The 18,512-nt window shown below is 43.7% G+C and overlaps 1 protein-coding gene across 2 annotated transcripts in view; it reads left to right on the top strand.

Moving 5' to 3' along the window:
• Positions 1–2,172: 2,172 nt before the first annotated feature.
• LOC145878637 (chromobox protein homolog 2-like) overlaps positions 2,173–18,512 on the top strand; it is a 58,896-nt gene continuing 42,556 nt past the window's right edge. Inside the window, exons 1-2 of one of the 2 annotated variants that reach the window (XM_082974382.1) lie at positions 2,173–2,578; positions 16,282–16,930. The gene's annotated coding sequence lies outside the window, so the exon portion shown is untranslated. The remainder of the gene's footprint in view (positions 2,579–16,281; positions 16,931–18,512) is intronic. The other variant, XM_082974381.1, reaches the window with a different exon arrangement.

Here is an 18,512-nt window from a genome sequence, read left to right as displayed (position 1 = left end):
GGGAATCTGTGTTTTAGTGCAAAGAGAGAGAAAATAAAAACATGGGGTCGCCTCGTGCACGCGCCTCAGTCTCATTATCCTCTGATAGACCACTTACCAAAGGCGCTAATGTTTTTCAGCCAGGGGCTGGAATTACATCATTCAGCTTTTTCCCGGGTTCTGAGAGCCTATGGGAGCCGTAGGAAGTGTCACGTTACAGCAAAGATCCTCAGTTTTCAATAAAGAGAGTCAAGAAGAACAAGAACTTGTCAGACAGGCCACTTCCTGTAAGGAATCTTCTCAGGTTTTTGCCTGCCATATGAGTTCTGTTATACTCACAGACACCATTCAAACAGTTTTAGAAACTTTAGGGTGTTTTCTATCCAAAGCCAATAATTATATGCATATTCTAGTTTCTGGGCAGTAGTAATAACCAGATTAAATCGGGTACGTTTTTTATCCGGCCGTGTAAATACTGCCCCCTAGCCCTAACAGGTTAAAGTAATGATGGACAGTCGTTTCTCTCTGCTTATTCGTAGGTGATTTGAAGTCTGATACAAATCTGATTCCTGGCCATGTAACTTGTTTCTGAATGGTCAGATCATTTTTATTTGCCCTTCAGTGGTTTTTAGACTGATATTCGGCGTATCTTGTTGCTTGCTATCTACTCTGTTGACAGTTTGACAAGAACATGAGGTAGCTAACTAGCTTTGTTAAAACCTCTTAAGGATTTGCCTCTTTTTTTCAACATTTTGAATCTTGAATACTCTGAAAGTTGTTTATGAAAGGAGGTTCTGTTTCCCCTGTGGATATAAAAAGGCAGGACTTACTCATTGTGTGAAGTAGCTTACCTTATGTAAGCATACCTTTCTCTTGATGGACTTATTATAGTCCACAAATGTTGTCTCTGCTCTTTGGGTGGTTATTACAGTTTTATGGCTATATTTGCACACTCACACACAAGTACAGCAGCATGTACACACACACACACACACACACACACACACACACACACACACACACACACACACACACACACACACACACACTATGGTCAGTCATCAGAGAAGATACTACACGTTATATTTTTGTATTTGTGGGACAAAACCAAAATGGTTTCCACATGTCAGTCACTTTTGTCTCAACCTAGTAACATCCTGGCTTCCTCCTCAGTTGATTAATAAGGTGACGGTTTAGAGATGGGAGGTTTTGATAAAGAAATCTGATTAACAGAGGTACCGTTTTGGTATATTGGTTTTATTGAAGAGATCTAATCAAACATGATAATACATTTATTATTTTGCAATTGCAGCATGGGAATAGCTTTTTAAAATGAAAAACTCAGTCCCCCCATACAAAAAATAGAAATGTCACAGTCCACTAAATACTTTAATGGCACTATGAAGGGCAGTAAGATAAGCTGCACCAATAATGCATAGTCACTTGTTTTCGTTACCTGGATGTGTCCCAAATGACTCCCTATTTCCTGTATAGTGCATTACTTTTCATCAGAGCCCCATGGACCCTGGTCAAAAGTAGTACAATAGGGAATAAGGTGCCATTGGGATGCAGACCCAAATAACATACCTTACTTATTCTCCCTAAAAAAAATGTAGAACGATTCACAGACACGTATTGTACACACATCTGCAATGCATATTATGAATATGACTACTGCATATATTTCATGCTAAAACAAATACAAGAACTCAGGTGTATATAAAATACATACATGTGCACTTGAGATAATATATGCATTGCCGCGGGAAGTTGTTTGTCGGTGGGGGTGCTGTGATTTTTTGGGGGGAAGGTTACAGATGGCTATATCAGTCCGCTAATACAGGACTAGTAAAGGCCCAGTGGACTACTTTTGTGAAAAATGTTAATTATTCAAAAATATTTGTTAAACATTTTTTGTTTTTATTATTATTTTTCAGGGGATGCTGCAGCACCCTTAGCAACCCTACTCCCGTGGCTATGAATACATGCACATGTATGCATACTGTGCAGTGCAGTGTGCACTTACAGTACATGCTCATAAAAATGTGTTCACGAGCAGATATACACACATGCTGGACACATGCTCTGACTTTGCATGTTCAGTGGCTGCAGCTTGGAGCTGGAGTGGCTGGGATGGGAGGGGGGAGGATAAGAGGAGGCGGAGGAAGGAGAACAGGCAGGGTTGGAGTCCCACACAAGGGGAGCTAGCCAGTGGAAAATAAACCATGTTCATTGCAGTGTGCCTCTGTTAGGAGAGTGCTTCTCTCTCTGTGGCTCGCTCCATTTTTTGACGACTTATAGAGAGAGTGTGTGCAGGCACAGGCCCTTTATGTGCTCTCTGCTCTCTCTGTGCTTTCTCTCTTTCTCTCTTTTTTTCACTTTCTGTTTATCATGACTATTTTGTCAGGAGCTGGTTGAGAGATAGACTTGGCAGGAGAGCGGCAGAACTGGATTTGTGCGAAAGAACAATCGTAGAAAAGAAGTGCATAGAGAAGAGTTTGTTTTGAACTTTTCTTTCTTCCAGCTTGAGAAGATGGAAATCTTTGAAGAACAAAGAGAGAAAGAGGGACTGAAAGATGTACGACCTGCAAACAACAAGGTAGGAAGTGCATTAGACACAGCACAGGTTTGCTTCTGTGTGAATGTGTTTGGGTGTGGGGAAGGAGGAGTGGAGACAGACTATTCAATTTATTCAGAATATTCATTTTTCTGAGACAAGTTTAGAAAATGTTGTACAATTGTGACATGTTCCCAGTGTTCACACGTATAAAGTCTGTATGCTTACTTGTGTATGAACATTTGTATGTTAAAGTGTGTGTGTGTGTGTGTGTGTGTGTGTGTGTGTGTGTGTGTGTGTGTTCTCCCAGGGCATGCCTGTGCCTCTTTGTGTTCAGACATCCAGACATCTCACACTTACAGAAATAGAGACACACACTGTCTCTCCAGTCACTCCACGGCGTACTGAGTGAACTCCAGGGAAGAGTGTAGAAACCTTAGTGAAAGAGCTTGGTTGGACAACGTATTTGCCTGCTCTGCCCAGCGAGAGAACACTGGAGTAGTCTTCAATAAACAGTTTTCAAAAGATACACAAATAAATTAAATTAGATGGCTATAAGTTATCAATAACATTCTACAGTTGATAAATCTTTTATTGATACACTACATGACCAAAAGTATGTGGACATCTGCTCGTTGAACATCTCGTTCCAAAATCATGAGCATTAATATGGAGTTGGTCCCCTCTTTGCTGCTATAACAGCCTCTACTCTTCTGGGAAGGCTTTCCACTACATGTTAGAACATTGTTACAGGGACTTGCTTCCATTCAGCCACAAGAGCATTAGAGAGGATGGGGCGATTAGGCCTGGCTAGCAGTTGGCGTTCTAATTCATTCCAAAGGTGTTTGAGCTCAGGGTCTGTGCAGGCCAGTCAAGTTCTTCCACACCAATCTCGACAAACTATTTCTGTATGGACCTCGCTTTGAGTATGGGGGCATTGTCATGCTGAAACAGGAAAGGGCCTTTCCCAAACTGTTGACACGAAGTTGGAAGCACAGAATCGTCTAGAATGTCATTGTATGCTGTAGTGTTAAGATTTCCCTTCACTGGAACTAAGGGGCCTAGCCCGAACTGTGAAAAACAGCCCCAGACCATTATTCCTTCTCAACCGAACTTTACAGTTGGCACTATGCATTGGGGCTTGTAGCATTCTCCCGGCATCCGCCAAACCCAGATTCGTCCGTTGGACTGCCAGATGGTGAAGCGTGATTCATCACTCCAGACAACGCGTTTCCGCTGCTCTTGAGTCCAATGACGGCAAGCTTTACACCACTCTAGCCGACGCTTGGCATTGCGCATGGTGATCTTGGTCTTGTGTGCGGCTGCTCAGCCATGGAATTTCATGAAGCTCCCGATGAACAGTTAATGTGCTGATATTGCTTCCAGAGGCAGTTTAGAACTCAGTAGTGAGTGTTGCAACCGAGGACAGACAATTTTTTACGCTCTACTTGCTTCAGCACTCTGCGGTCCTGGTCTTTGAGCTTGTGTGGCCTACCACTTCGCGGCCGAGCCGTTGTTGCTCCTAGACGTTACCATACCATACCATATTTGATGAACTGACTTGTTGGAAAGGTGGCATCCTATGACAGTGCCACGTTGAAAGTCACTGAGCTCTTCAGTAAGGCCATTCTACTGCCAATGTTTCTCTATGGAGATTGCATGGCTGTGTGTTCAATTTTCTACACCTGTCTGCACCGGGTGTGGCTGAAATAGCCGAATCCACTCATTTGAACGGATGTCCACATACTTTTGGTGTATATGGTGTATATTCAGATGCTATTCGTATGTTCGAATATTGTCTTGATATTTGGCTTTTCATGTCATTATTAATGTGGTGTCTGGGTATTTCACTTAGGTTCAGGGAGTTTATGAACTCCTTTGTCTTTCGGTGTTTGTTTTTAGTCATTGCCAGCCATAAACTATGGTGCAATGATGTGAAATGCTTGCTCTCTTTAGGCTTTTTACTGGTGGTTGAGAAGCAATTCATTTCTAATCTAATGTTGGGGAAGTCCCCTGTTTGTTATTAAAATATTATGTTACTGTTATAATCTTTTATATTATGATATGAGGTGTAGCTTATAACTGGGATGTTGGGCTAGCTAGTGTCACAGGATGATACCTGTAGAGGTAGTGTATCAAAAACACAATCAATCAATCAAATATATTTTATAAAGCCCCCTTTACAGAAGTGATGGTCACAAAGTGCTTCACAGATACCCAGCCTTAAACCCCAAGATCAAGCAATGCAGAGGCAGAAGCACAGTGGCTTGGAAAAAACATGTCTCGTGTGTTGCGTGTTGTCCTAGTGGGGTGGTGTGCATTCCACATTTTACAACAATTTTTTATTAAAACATTTGATTAGCAAACTGAATCCCATGGATGTATTGCTGTTTGTGTGTTCACTAATGTTCCCAGTGACTGCTATTGTACATAAAATAAAAAATAAAATAAAAATATATATATATATATATATATATATATATATATTTATATATTTTCGATTGTCATAATGTGTAGCATATTTACACTCTCTGTACCCAACATGATTGTATCTTTCATGACATGGCTAAATTGTGTACCAGAGGGTTTCAAAACACACTTGGTGACCAAAAGGATATCCTGCTAGGAAACAGACTAAAATAGCCCCCCCCTCTATTTTTTCGAAGATCTGAGCAAAGATAGGTCCAGCTGGGGAATATTAACCAATGTGAGTTTCACACAGCCTTGGAACCACATCCCAGTGAACCCATTCACCCTCACAGAACGGGGGGGGGGGGGGGGGGGGGGGGCGGCATACATTTTACAAGTAAGAGAGACGGCATACCTTTTACAGGTAAGAAGAACAGAGAGGGCGACAGAGGTAGGGGAAGCGAGACACAGAATATGTCAAAAAAGAAGGGTTGTGTGGGGTGTTGGAAAAGAGAGATACAGAGAGAGAGAAAGAGATAAAGAGGGTGAGAGAGTGAGCGTGAGAGACTATGAGACTGAGAAAAAGAGAGAGAGGGAGGCATGTTTCAGTGCTCTGACTGCATGCCTGACGTTCTTAGAAGCTGACCTCTATGGAAAATAACAACCAAGGTCACCTCGCCATGGCCACTGGCTCTGGATGACTGACCACTGATGTTGCCATAGAGACGCTCAAGTGGAAAAGTCTCTGATCGACTTGACTTGTGTCACTCTGGTGCTTTTAGTGTATCAATAATGTTCTCTAAAAACATAAAAATAACGTTGTTTATCAGTCATTCAAATGTCGCCAACTGACTCGAAAAGTCTCTGACTGACTTGACTTGTGTTACTCTGGTGCTGTTGTGCATCAATAAAGTTATTTATCAGTTAAGTGTACAACTGACATGAACACTATTAAACTTACTTGACTTTTGTCACTCTGGTGTTGTTGGGGCTGTTGTGTGTCAATAAAGTGAATCAGATTGATTGTTTATCACTTACTTCATGGCTAGTGTATTTGTTCAATTTGGATGCTCTTACAATTGGGGCTGAAATCATTACTCTAAAAAGGGAACTACAGTAAACACTATCCTACTGATTAACATGAGTCCATCTCATCTGTGGATGTGCTCTTCTTATCCTTTTTCTGCTCTTTTGGACTGGTATCTGCACTATCCTCCGTCGTTTAGGAGTGTTTAAGATTGATTTGTAAAACATCTATGTAAAAGACTCATTCAAGTTCTGATTCAAGGGCATAGTGCCTGACACAGCTGTATTAGTGAAAAGAGATATACAAAATCATGATGTAAAAAATGTCTGCCTGCTTTGAATAACAGTGGAGTCCTTTGGATTCATTCAATGTTGATCAATTGAAAGGTGTCCACAAGCTATTTTCTATGTGGATTCATACACTGTTTATGTTGAAAGGCATCTGTATTTGGGTGGAGGTTTTAGTGGAGGGAAAATTTCCACAGACGCCCTGAAGTGCCACATTGACAGTAGCAGATTTGTGTGTGTGTGGGGGGTGTGTGTGTGGGGGGGGGGGGGGGGGGGGGGGGGGGGGGCATTAGGGTCAGAGAATCAGGTTATGCCCTTTAGTGTTCTCAAACCCTGCCTCCGGGATCACTGCCGATGGTGACGCATCACAGGGTCAAAGTTCAGAGCAGAGTGAGCCAGAGGTAGTCAGTGGAGATAGACGATGCGAGGCCATCAAAACATTAAACTGATCCATATTCAGAGCCAGCCGTAACATGTGGCTTAGGTCTGAAAGGGTCATTTGATTTGTGTGGACACAGACCATTTAACAAACGTTTCAGGCCTAATCCCTAAAGAAACCGGTTGAAGGCAACAGTGGCAATGAAAGGCTCCATCCCAACCTTCATCTCTGCTCAGTGGAAAGAGTATGAGGACTGGAGAGAGGAATTAGACTTCAGAACACAGGTTCAGAGTTAGAATGACTGTCAGCCTAATGATACTAATTTACCAGTCAATCTAAGTAACATAATAAAAACATTCCCAACAAAATCTGTCAGTTTGAGCTAGAGATATATGTTTTTTTTTTTGCATGGGCTGCGTCTCAATCCACCTCATCTGCCTATGTCGGCCTTCCGCATCTGCGGGGGAAAGTGGCAAAGCTACAGCGCTGTTTGTCAGATCAGTAGAAATGGTTTTCGCATGAAAACGTCGGTAGCGTCTGAACGGTTTGGCTTCCTAACTAATATGACCCCTCTATGGAAAGGGGAGATTCTCACGTACATGGTGGTGTCCTCCACAAGTGTCAAGGGACTCATCCGAAGGGAACCAGATACTGGTTAAAACATTTATTGGAAGTATGGAGGTAGTTTTGTGTCAACAAAAAATAGGTTTCGAAAAACAAAAATATTCTTATATCGGGATATAGAACAGACACTTCAAAACCTTATTCCTTATTATTTATTTTTTACTGTCTGTTTTGCCATTTATGAATGTGTTTTCAACGCATTTCTATGGACTATAGTAGTAAAGGACAAATGTTGTATATATTTGTTACATACTTACAGGGGTTCTAAAATTCTAAATCAAATAGCTCAATGATCCATGGTATGACCATTTCTTTTTTATTCCATATGCTAGTTTAGTATAACCTGTCTTTTAAATAAGCATCACCATGGGAAAACCATATACACTGAGACTAATATATAAAGACAACATGTTAAGGGTTGGTCCCATGTTTCATGAGGTGAAATAAAAGATCCCAGAAATGTTCCATGAGTACAAAAAAAACGTATTTCTCTCAAATATTGTGCAAAAAACGTGTTTACATCCCTGTTAGTAAGCATTTCTCTTTTGCCAAGATAATCCATTCACCTGACATGTTTGGCATATGAAGAAGCTACAGCATGATCATTACACAGGTGCAACTTGTGGGGGCAATGAAAGGCTACTAAAAAATGTGCAGTTTTGTCACACAACACAATACCACAGATGTCTCAAGTATTGAGGGAGCGTGCAATTGGCACTCTGACTGCAGGAATGTCCACCAGAGCTGTTGCCAGAGAATTTTATGTTAATTTCTCTACCAATGTCGTTTTAGAGAATTTGGCAGTACATCTAACCAGTCTCATGCCAGCCCAGGACCTCCACATCTGGTTTCTTCACCTGCGGGATCATCTGAGACCAGCCACCCGGACAGCTGATGAAACTGTAGATTTGCACAACCAAATAATTTCTGCACAACCTGTCATAAACCGTCTCAGGGAAGCTCATCTGCGAGCTTGTCGTCCTTACCAGGGTCTTGACCTGACTGCAATTTGGTGTCGTAACCGACTTCAGTGGGAAAGGCTCACGTTCGATGGCCATTGGCACGCTGGAGAAGTCTGCTCTTCACGGATGAATCCCAGTTTCAACTGTACTGGGCAAATGGTAGACAGCGTGTATGGCATCGTGTGGACGAGCGGTTTGCTGATGTCATTGTTGTGAACAGATTGCCCCATGGCGGCGGTGGGGTTGTGGTATGGGCAGGCTTAAGATACGGACATCGAATACAATTGCATTTTATTGATGGCAATTTGAATGCACAGAGATACCGTGACGATATCCTGATGCTCATTGACATGCCATTCATCTGCTGCCATCACCTCATGTTTCAGCATGATAATGCACAGCCCCATGTCGCAATGATCTGAACACAATTCCTTGTAAGCTAAAAATGTCCCAGTTTTTCCATGGTCTGCATACTCACCAGACATGTCCCCCATTGAGCATGTCTGGGAAGTTCTGGACCGATGTGTACGACAGCGCTTTCCAATTCCTGCCAATATCCAACAATTTTGCACAGCCATTGAAGTACAGTGGGACAACATTCCACAGGCCACAATCAACAGCCTGATCAATGCAAAGGAGGTGTGTTGCGCTGCCTGATGCAAATGGTGGTCACACCTGGTACTGACTGGTTTTATGATCCACGCCCCTACCTTTTTTTTAAGGTATCTGTGACCAACGGATGCATGCAGTGGGGGAAAAAAGTATTTGATGCCCTGCTGATTTTGTACGTTTGCCCACTTACAAAGAAATAATCAGTCTATAATTTTAATGGTAGGTTTATTTGAACAGTGAGAGACAGAATAACAACAAAAATATCCAGAAAAACGCATGTCAAAAATGTTATAAAATGATTTGGATTTTAATGAGGGAAATAAGTATTTGACCTCTCTGCAAAACATGACATAGTACTTGGTGGCAAAACCCTTGTTGGCAATCACAGAGGTCAGACGTTTCTTGTAGTTGGCCACTAGGTTTGCACACATCTCAGGAGGGATTTTGTCCCACTCCTCTTTGCAGATCTTCTCCAAGTCATTATGGTTTCGAGGCTGACGTTTGGCAACTCGAACCTTCAGCTCCCTCCACAGATTTTCTGTGGGATTAAGGTCTGGAGACTGGCTAGGCCACTCCAGGACCTTAATGTGCTTCTTCTTGAGCCACTCCTTTGTTGTCTTGGCCGTGTGTTTTGGGTCATTGTCATGCTGGAATGCCCATCCACGACCCATTTTTAATGCCCTGGCTGAGAGAAGGAGGTTCTCACCCAAGATTTGACGGTACATGGCCCCGTCCATCGTCCCTTTAATGCGGTGAAGTTGTCCTGTCCCCTTAGCAGAAAAACACCCCCAAAGCATAATGTTTCCACCTCCATGTTTGACGGTGGGATCATGGGATCATAGGATCATGGGATCATAGGCAGCATTCCTCCTCCTCCAAACACGGCGAGTTGAGTTGATGCCAAAGAGCTCCATTTTGGTCTCATCTGACCGCAACACTTTCACCAGTTGTCCTCTGAGTCATTCAGATGTTCATTGTCAAACGTCAGACGGGCATGTATATGTATTCTTGAGCAGGGGGACCTTGCGGGCGCTGCAGGATTTCAGTCCTTCACAGCTTAGTGTGTTACCAATTGTTTTCTTGGTGACTATGGTCCCAGCTACCTTGACATCATTGACAAAATCCTCCTGTGTAGTTCTGGGCTGATTCCTCACCGTTCTCATGATCATTGCAACTCCACGAGGTGAGATCTTGCATGGAGCCCCAGGCCGAGGGATATTTACAGTTCTTTTGTGTTTCTTCCATCTGCGAATAATCACACCAAATGTTGTCACATTCTTACCAAGCTGCTTGGCGATGGTCTTGTAGCCCATTCCAGCCTTGTGTAGGTCTACAATCTTGTCCCTGACGTCCTTGGAGAGCTCTTTGGTCTTGGCCATGGTGGAGAGTTTGGAATCTGATTGATTGCTTCTGTGGACAGGTGTCTTTTTTACAGGTAACAAGCTGCGGTTAGGAGCACTCCCTTTAAGAGTGTGCTCCTAATCTCAGCTCGTTACCTGTATAAAAGACACCTGGGAGCCAGAAATCTTTCTGATTGAGAGGGGGTCAAATACTTATTTCCCTCATTAAAATGCAAATCAATTTATAACATTTTTGACATGCGTTTTTCAGGATTTTTTGTTGTTGTTATTCTGTCTCTCACTGTTCAAATAAACCTACCATTAAAATCAGCAGGGGATCAAATTATTTTTTCCCCCACTGTATCTGTATTCCTACTTATGTGAAATCCATAGATTAGGGCCTAATTAATGAATTTAAATGGACTGATTTCCTTATATGAACTGTAACTAAGTAAAGTCTTCGATATTTTTGCATGTTGCGTTTATATTTTTGTTCAGTTTAGATGAGTGGAACTTTAAAACAAGAAGAGCATAATACCTTTTTAAAATGGAGAACGTTGGATAAATGTTAGTCAGGACAACAGTTCAAATGGTTATAAACTCTGCTGAACTGCACTTTGAGTTCTATCAGCTCCTCTCCTTCCATTTTTCTCTGTCTTCTCTCCCCTTCTCTCCCATCTTCTCTGCTGCTTCCCTTTTTTCCTTAGTAAAATGATCTCACTGCCTCCTCTTTTTTTATGGGAAGAGAAAGTCAAGTTTCACGCCTGAAGACAAAGCACTCATCCGCTGACAGCATCAGCCAGCTGTGGTAGGACACACACGGTAGATGAGAGTATTTGTTAATGCTAGTGAAGATAGCTAATCCTCTTTATACAGTACATGTGGTTTTATGACCCATCCGGGATAGTTCAATACCGCATGCATGTGTACGCAGAGGGGAGTGAATGCGTATGTCCTGTGTGTGTGTGTGCATGTGTGCCAGACAGTGTTTGAGTGGTTTTATAGGGGACTGATCCAGTCCTTTATGGAGCAGCAGTGTGCGTGTGCTGCTGTCTGGGATGTAGCCGTGGGCAGAATAGAGAAGGCTGGTCTGAGCCTGCAGGCTGGGATTTATTTTGTTAGGTAGAGTAAGCCAGCCCCTCATAAAAGCAACAACTCTAATAAACTAACCCCTGCTGGACCACACGCCCGTAGTCACTAGAAAAATATGGCCTCTCTGGCCCCTTCCCTCCCTGGCCAATTCTCGCTCTGGCCCCTTCCCTCCCTGGCCCCTTCGCTCCCTGGCCTCTCTCTTTGGCCCTTTCACTCCCTGGCCCCTTCTCTCCCTTGCCCATTCTCTCCCTGGCCCCTTCTCTCTCTGGTCTTGTTCGCTCCCTCTTCATTGGCCTCTATTTCCCCTCTCTCCCTCTACCCTCACCTTTCTTCCCACTCTTTCCCCTCTCTCTCTCTCTCCACCCTTTCCCCTGTCAATCTTCTCTCCCTTCTCCCTTGGCCTCTATTCTCCCTCTCTCTCCCTTACCTCTCTTCCCATCCTCTCTCCCTACCTTACAGTACCTTTCTTCCCTGCCTTTCCTTTCTAAATTTGTTCTCTCACATGCACGTTATTTTTCTCAACCTTCTCCTCTCTCTCCTTCTCTTGCTTACCCTCTTTCTCTCTTTCTACCTCTCTTAATTTTATCTAATTTAATTTCCACAGTCAATCCCCCTTCCCACTGTTTCTCTCCTCCTCTCTCTCTGCTATAGGGGTGTTTAAAAACACAGGCAAAGAAATAGAAAGACCAAATCTCAGATTGATTCTGCATCCAAAATGGCACCCTATTCCCTACATAGTGCACTACTTTTGACTAGATACTTATGGGCCCGGTCAAAAGTAGTGCACTACATAGGGAAGGGGTTCTTAAACTTTTTCAGCCTGGGACCCAAATATGAAATTATTTGTGTTCCTGGGACCCAAGCTTAGGAAAATATGCAACTATATGTAAATATCGGTACATTTCATTGCCTGTATGCCTAAAACAAATGTAATATAGACAAAAATAAATAACAATTCATTGAAATACCATATACATATCTATTCATGTTTATTTTACCCCATTAAAACACTCTTACATATCTGTCTAGGTTGGAACTGTTGCTGTTAAAATACTGGAATAAACTGATTTGATCACATCACACAATGTATAACAGAACACACACACACACACACACAGTCGTAATGAGAGATGTGTGGCTGGTTGAAGTTTTCAACAAGCATGTCTATTCTGGGCTCAGTTTTTGACAGTGTAACACTGAGGTCATGCTCAGCATTGAGACTGTTTCTGTACTTGTTTTTTTAGTTTGTCAGAGTTGAGAACCCTGACTCGCATAGGTATGTGGTGCTAAACTGGATTAGAACATCTACTGCTTTCTCAGTCAGGCAGGAGACCGCTTCCTGCTGTAGATGAGCAACCCAGAACTGTGTCAAAAAGCATCTTGCTTCAATCAGTTTATTCAAGTTCAGAATACAAATTATTAATTGTATTTTAACAGCAACAGTTCCAACCTAGACTTGTTTTTAACAATCATTTCATTTCATTTTCATCTATACTGTTATTTAGGATTGCACTAAAGTAGCTAGCTAGCTTGCTTTGGCTAATGTTAGCTATTAGCTGTGTACAAGGCCATGGGATTGTTTGAAAGAGAAACTCACATCTATCACAATGAGCGATAGTACTCCCTTATTTCTGCTTTTAATCACCTGTTAAAAAATGACAACAATGCCTTGCTAGCTGACTTACTTTTCCACTGTCGAAGCACTGATTGCTGAAGCATTCTGCCCTGTTCTGAAAAAACTCCCTGGGTTTACCATCATGCTGTGTATGTTTGGTCAGGAGGTGTCGTTTTATATATTTTTTAATTTTGAGAGACTCAATATTAAGCACTTCCTTGTACAAAACACATTGTGGGCGCTCCTCGTTATTATTCAAAGTTTGTATGAAAGAGAGAGAAACTCATCACTGTATTTGCGTTTCATGACGATTGAGCCAGTCAGAACTCAGTCAGTGGCTAGCATGAGTCCATTTGATGACAGAGGTGAGTAATGACGAATGGTAATTACAAATCAGTGGCTGACAGTGCATCATCTGCTGCTGAACGACAGCGCTGCAGCGTGTGGGTCGCGGAGTGATCAAGAAAACTGCAGAAAAAAAATCTGCTAAATTGCGAAGCACACATGCATATTCCTCTCCAACACGCGCACTTGCCAAACTGAGCATAGACCGCTGCTAAGCAGAGAGCGCACTGAACAGAAAGCGCAGTTGCACTTGGCCAAATCAATTCAGGTAATAATGGAAATAATTATACATTTACTCTGACACGTCACGACCCACCATTAACATGTCTGTCGCGACCCATACTTTAATCAAACTAAATCAAGTGTTATTGGTCACATACACATGTTTACCAGATGTTATTGCCAGTGTAGCGAAATGCTTGTACAGTGAAGTAATATCTAACAATTCACAACAATGCACACAATACACACAAACCTAAAAGTAAAAGAATGGAATTAAGGAATATAAAAATAATAGGATGAGCAATGTTGGAGTGGTATGGACTAAAATTCAGCAGAATAGAATACAGTATATACCTATGAGATGAGTAAAGCAAAAATATGTAAACATTATTAAAGTGACTAGTGTTCATTGTTAAAGTGGCCACTGATTTCAAGTCTACGTGTATAGGGCAGCAGCCACTAAGGTGCAGGATTATATAACCGGGTGGAAGCTGCCTGGTGATGGCTATTTAACAGTCTGATGGTCTTGAGTTTTTCAGTCTCTCGGTCCCAGCTTTGATGCACCTGTACTGACCTCGCCTTCTGGCTGATGGGCGGAGGAACAGGCAGTGGCTCGGTTGGTTGTTGTCCTTGATGATCTTTTTGGCCTTCCTTTGACATCTGGTGTTGCAGGTGTCCTGGAGGGCAGGTAGTTGGCCCCCGGTGATGAGTTGGGCAGACCACACCACCCTCTGGAGAACCCTGTGGTTGTGGGATGTGCATTTGTCATACCAGGTGGTGATACAGCCCGACAGGATGCTCTCAATTGTACATCTGTAAAAGTTTAGGTGCCAAGCCACACTGTCTGTGTTGGTGGACCCTTTCAGATTGTCAGTGATGTGTACGCCAAGGAACTTGAAGCTTTCCACCTACTCCACTGCTGTTCTGTCGATGTGGATAGGGGTGTGCTCCGTCAGCTGTTTCCTGAAGTTCACGATCAGCTCCTTGTGTTGTCGACATTTAGTGAGAGGTTGTTTTCCTGGAACCACAGTCCCATGGCCCTCCCCTGCTCCCTGTAGGCTGTCTCATCATTGTTGGTAATCAGGACTACTACTGTTGTGCCGTCTGCAAACTTGACGAGGCATGCATGGCCACGCAGTCATGGGTGAACAGGGAGTACAGGAGGGGGCTGAGCACGCACCCTTGTGTGGCCCCTGTGTTGAGGATCAGCGAAGTGGAGATGTTGTTTCCTACCTTCATCACCAGGGGGTGGCCCGTCAGAATGTCCAGGACCCAGTTGCACAGGGCTGGGTTCAGAACCAGGGCCCCGAGCTTAATGATGAGCTTGGAGGGTACTATGGTGTTGAATGCTGAGCTAAAGTCAATGAATACCATTCTTACATAGGTATTCCTCTTGTCCAGATGGGATAGGGCAGTGCGATGCCGATTGCATTGTCTGTGGATCTACTGGGGCGGTAAGCAAATTGAAGTGTGTCTACAGTGTCAGTTAAGGTAGAAGTGATATGATCTTTAACTAGCCTATCAAAGCAATTCATGATGACAGAAGTGAGTGCTACGTGGCGATAGTCATTTGGTTCAGTTACCTTTGCTTTTTTGGGTAGAGGAACAATGGTGAACATCTTGAAGCAAGTGGGAACAGCAGACTGGGATAGGGAGAGAATGTGTTTAACTTGTCCGGAAGCAAGACGTTGGTGTCCGCGACGTGGCTGGTTTTCCCTTTGTAGTCTGTGATTGTTTGTGGACCCTGCCACATACTTCTCGTGTCTGAGACATTGAATTGCGACTCTACTTTATCTCTATACTGACATTTTGCCTGTTTGATTGCCTTATGAAGGGAATAACTACAGTGTTTGTATTCAGCCATATTCCCAGTATCCTTGCCATGGTTAAATGCGTTGGTTCGCACTTTCAGTTTTGCGGGAATGCTACCGTCTATCCATGGTTTCTGGTTAGGGTAGGTTTTAATAGTCACAGTGGGTATAACATCTCCTATACACTTCTTGATAAACTCAGTCACCGCATCCGTGTATTCGGCGATGTTATTCTCAGAGGCTACCCGGAACATAACCCAGTCCACGTGATCAAAACAATCTTTAAGCGTAGATTGCAATTGGTCAGACCAGTGTTGAATAGTCCTTAGCACAGGTACTTCCTGTTTGAGAGTCTGCCTATAGGAAGGGAGGAACAAAATGAAGTTGTGATCAGGGAGGGCGGGGAAGGTGTCACGACTTCCGCCGAAGTCGGTCCCTCTCCTTGTTCGCCTGACTCATCTACACCAGCTACACACAGACGCATTACAGCAGGGCCTTGTAGGCATTTCGAAAAGCTGAGTAGCAGTGGTATAATTTGTTCTCAGAGCCAGTGCTACAGTCAATGTGTTGGCAGAACTTCGGTAGCGTTTTCAAAAAATGTCCTTTGCTAAAATCTCCAGCTACAGTAAATGCGGCCTCCGGATATGTGGTTTCCAGTTTGCATAAAGTCCAGTGAAGTTCTTTGAGGGTCGTCGTTGTATAGACCTATCTGCTGCCTTTGATACTGTGAACCATCAGATCCTCCTCTCCACCCTCTCCGAGTTGGGCATCTCCGGCGCGGCCCACGCTTGGATTGCGTCCTACCTGACAGGTCGCTCCTACCAGGTGGCGTGGCGAGAATCTGTCTCCGCACCATGCGCTCTCACCACTGGTGTCCCCCAGGGCTCTGTTCTAGGCTCTCTCCTATTCTTGCTATACACCAAGTCACTTGGCTCTGTCATATCCTCACATGGTCTCTCCTATCATTGCTATGCAGACGACACACAATTAATCTTCTCCTTTCCCCCTTCTGATAACCAGGCGGCGAATCGCATCTCTGCATGTCTGTCAGACATATCAGTGTGGATGACGGATCACCACCTCAAGCTGAACCTCGGCAAGACGGAGCTGCTCTTCCTCCCGGTTGAAGGACTGCCCGTTCCATGATCTCGCCATCACGGTTGACAACTCCCTTGTGTCCTCCTCCCAGAGTGCTAAGAACCTTGGCGTGATCCTGGACAACACCCTGTCGTTCTCCACTAACATCAAGGCGGTGACCCGATCCTGTAGGTTCATGCTCTACAACATTCGCAGAGTACGACCCTGCCTCACACAGGAAGCGGCGCAGGTCCTAATCCAGGCACTTGTCATCTCTGGACAAAGACAGTATATCCCTAGAGAGCAATATTTCCTTGAAACAGAGTATGTTACAATCCCTAATGTCTTTCTGGAAGGAGATTCTCGCCCTGAGCTCGTCTACTTTATTGTGCAGAGACTGAACATTAGCGAGTAATATACTCGGAAGTGGTGGAAAGTGTGTGCACCTCCTGAGTCGGACTAGAAGTCGACTCCAAATACCCCTTCTCCGTCGGCGGTGTTTTGAATCAGCCTCTGGAATCAGTTCAATTGCCCTGGGGGGTACGAACAAAGGATTCAATTCGGGAATGTCGTATGCCCGGTTGTAATGCTGGTGAGTTACCGTCGCTCTGATATCCAAAAGTTGTTTCTGGCTGTATGTAATAACACAAAACATTTCCTTGGCTAATAATGTAAGAAATAACACACACAAAAAAAATACTGGAAAGTTGCTTAGGAGCTAGAAGTAGAGCTGCCCTATCTGTCGGTGCCATCTTGCATGATATAGGGAATAGGGTTCAATTTCAGATGCACCCTCAGACAAACTTTAGAGGAAACAGACAGAAACCAGACTATTGTTGAGGCCTTTTTTATTCCCTATGGTGTGCCCTACTTTTAACAGGGCCCATAGGGTCCTTAGGGCTCCGGTCAAAAGTTGTGCACTTTATAGGAATAGGGTGCCATTTGGGACTCTGACTGTTTCAAGTCAACCTTATAGAGTGGCTGTCTCTATGCTCTGTCTCAGTACATGTGCTGCTTGATTCAGATCAGACCCAGCCATGGTAACTGGCTGTTGTAATTGCGAAACTGCAAACTAACTGCAATAGCAGCATACTCTCCACACTCCCTAACAAGTCTGTTAATGTTTTGCCAGAGTGTGTGTGTGCACGCGCACGTGTGTGAGTGAGACAGAGAGCAGAGCAGAGAGGGAGTCCCCTCCAACAGGGCCTCATGGTGGTGTCAGCCTCAGGAACCTGGTGAGCAGTTCTAAGAACTCTGCCTATTGACCAGAGTAAAGGACCAAAATAAACAAGGTCGTAGCTACTGATACAGAGTTTTTGCCCAAGCCCCGCCCTCACTCGCCCCTCCGGAAACCTCTTTCTTAAAGCTAAGGATCCAGATAACATTCTGGCAATGTGTTATTTTACGCACACATTTGTTTTTCTAAAATAGCTGCTGCTCACACTCCCCTTCCCTTCATGTTTCGCTCACCAGGTATCAACATGTGGCGGCTGCTCGCCAGGTGATACACGTGACACAGCTGTCATGTGGATGAAGGGAGGGAGAGGGAGGGAGGGAAAAGAGAGAAGGGGGTGAGGATAAAGAGAGAGCAAGAGGGAGAAAGCGAGAGGTGCAGGGTTGCGGAAGGGAAACGACCATACAGATATAGAACTACTGAACCGGTTTGGGCCTCCTTCCTGCCACCTGTGCAGATCTACAGCGGCAGAGGGTCTCACACCACCCGGGCTCTGTTTGGCCCCAAGGCTGGGGTTCTTAAAGGGATAGTTTGGGATTCTGGCAATGAGGCCCTTTATCTATAAGTCAAATGAATGTATTGTGTTAGAGGTTTCATGATGTTTGTATCTAAACCAAAGTAGATCATTCTATGCTTGTTCTATACTTCAGTAGGGGTCTCTATAAGCTTCAATATGAGGTTCTAAATTTAGCATGAATGTGCATCCTTGTAGCAGTGTGGGCTAATATAGTCAAAATGTTTGCTTTGGGTAAGTTGAGCCAATGGTTTGAGCCAATTGTAAATTTAGCAAATTGAAGTGTTTTCTTCCCAGGCGTAATGCAAAGCATTATCGCTGGGACATGAGGTAACTACAGGGCCTGGCCAATGTTAAAAGTGTTAAAAAGTACAAAGTGTTGGTTAGATTTTAAGCCTATATTATAAGATGTTTGAATTTATTAAA

The sequence above is a fragment of the Salmo salar genome, chromosome 04, assembly GCF_965601325.2.
Source record: "Salmo salar chromosome 04, fSalSal1, whole genome shotgun sequence".
In the NCBI taxonomy this organism is placed as follows: domain Eukaryota; kingdom Metazoa; phylum Chordata; class Actinopteri; order Salmoniformes; family Salmonidae; genus Salmo; species Salmo salar.
The sequence above is the reverse complement of the archived record's forward strand: the minus strand, read 5'-3'. Positions and strand labels throughout refer to the sequence as shown.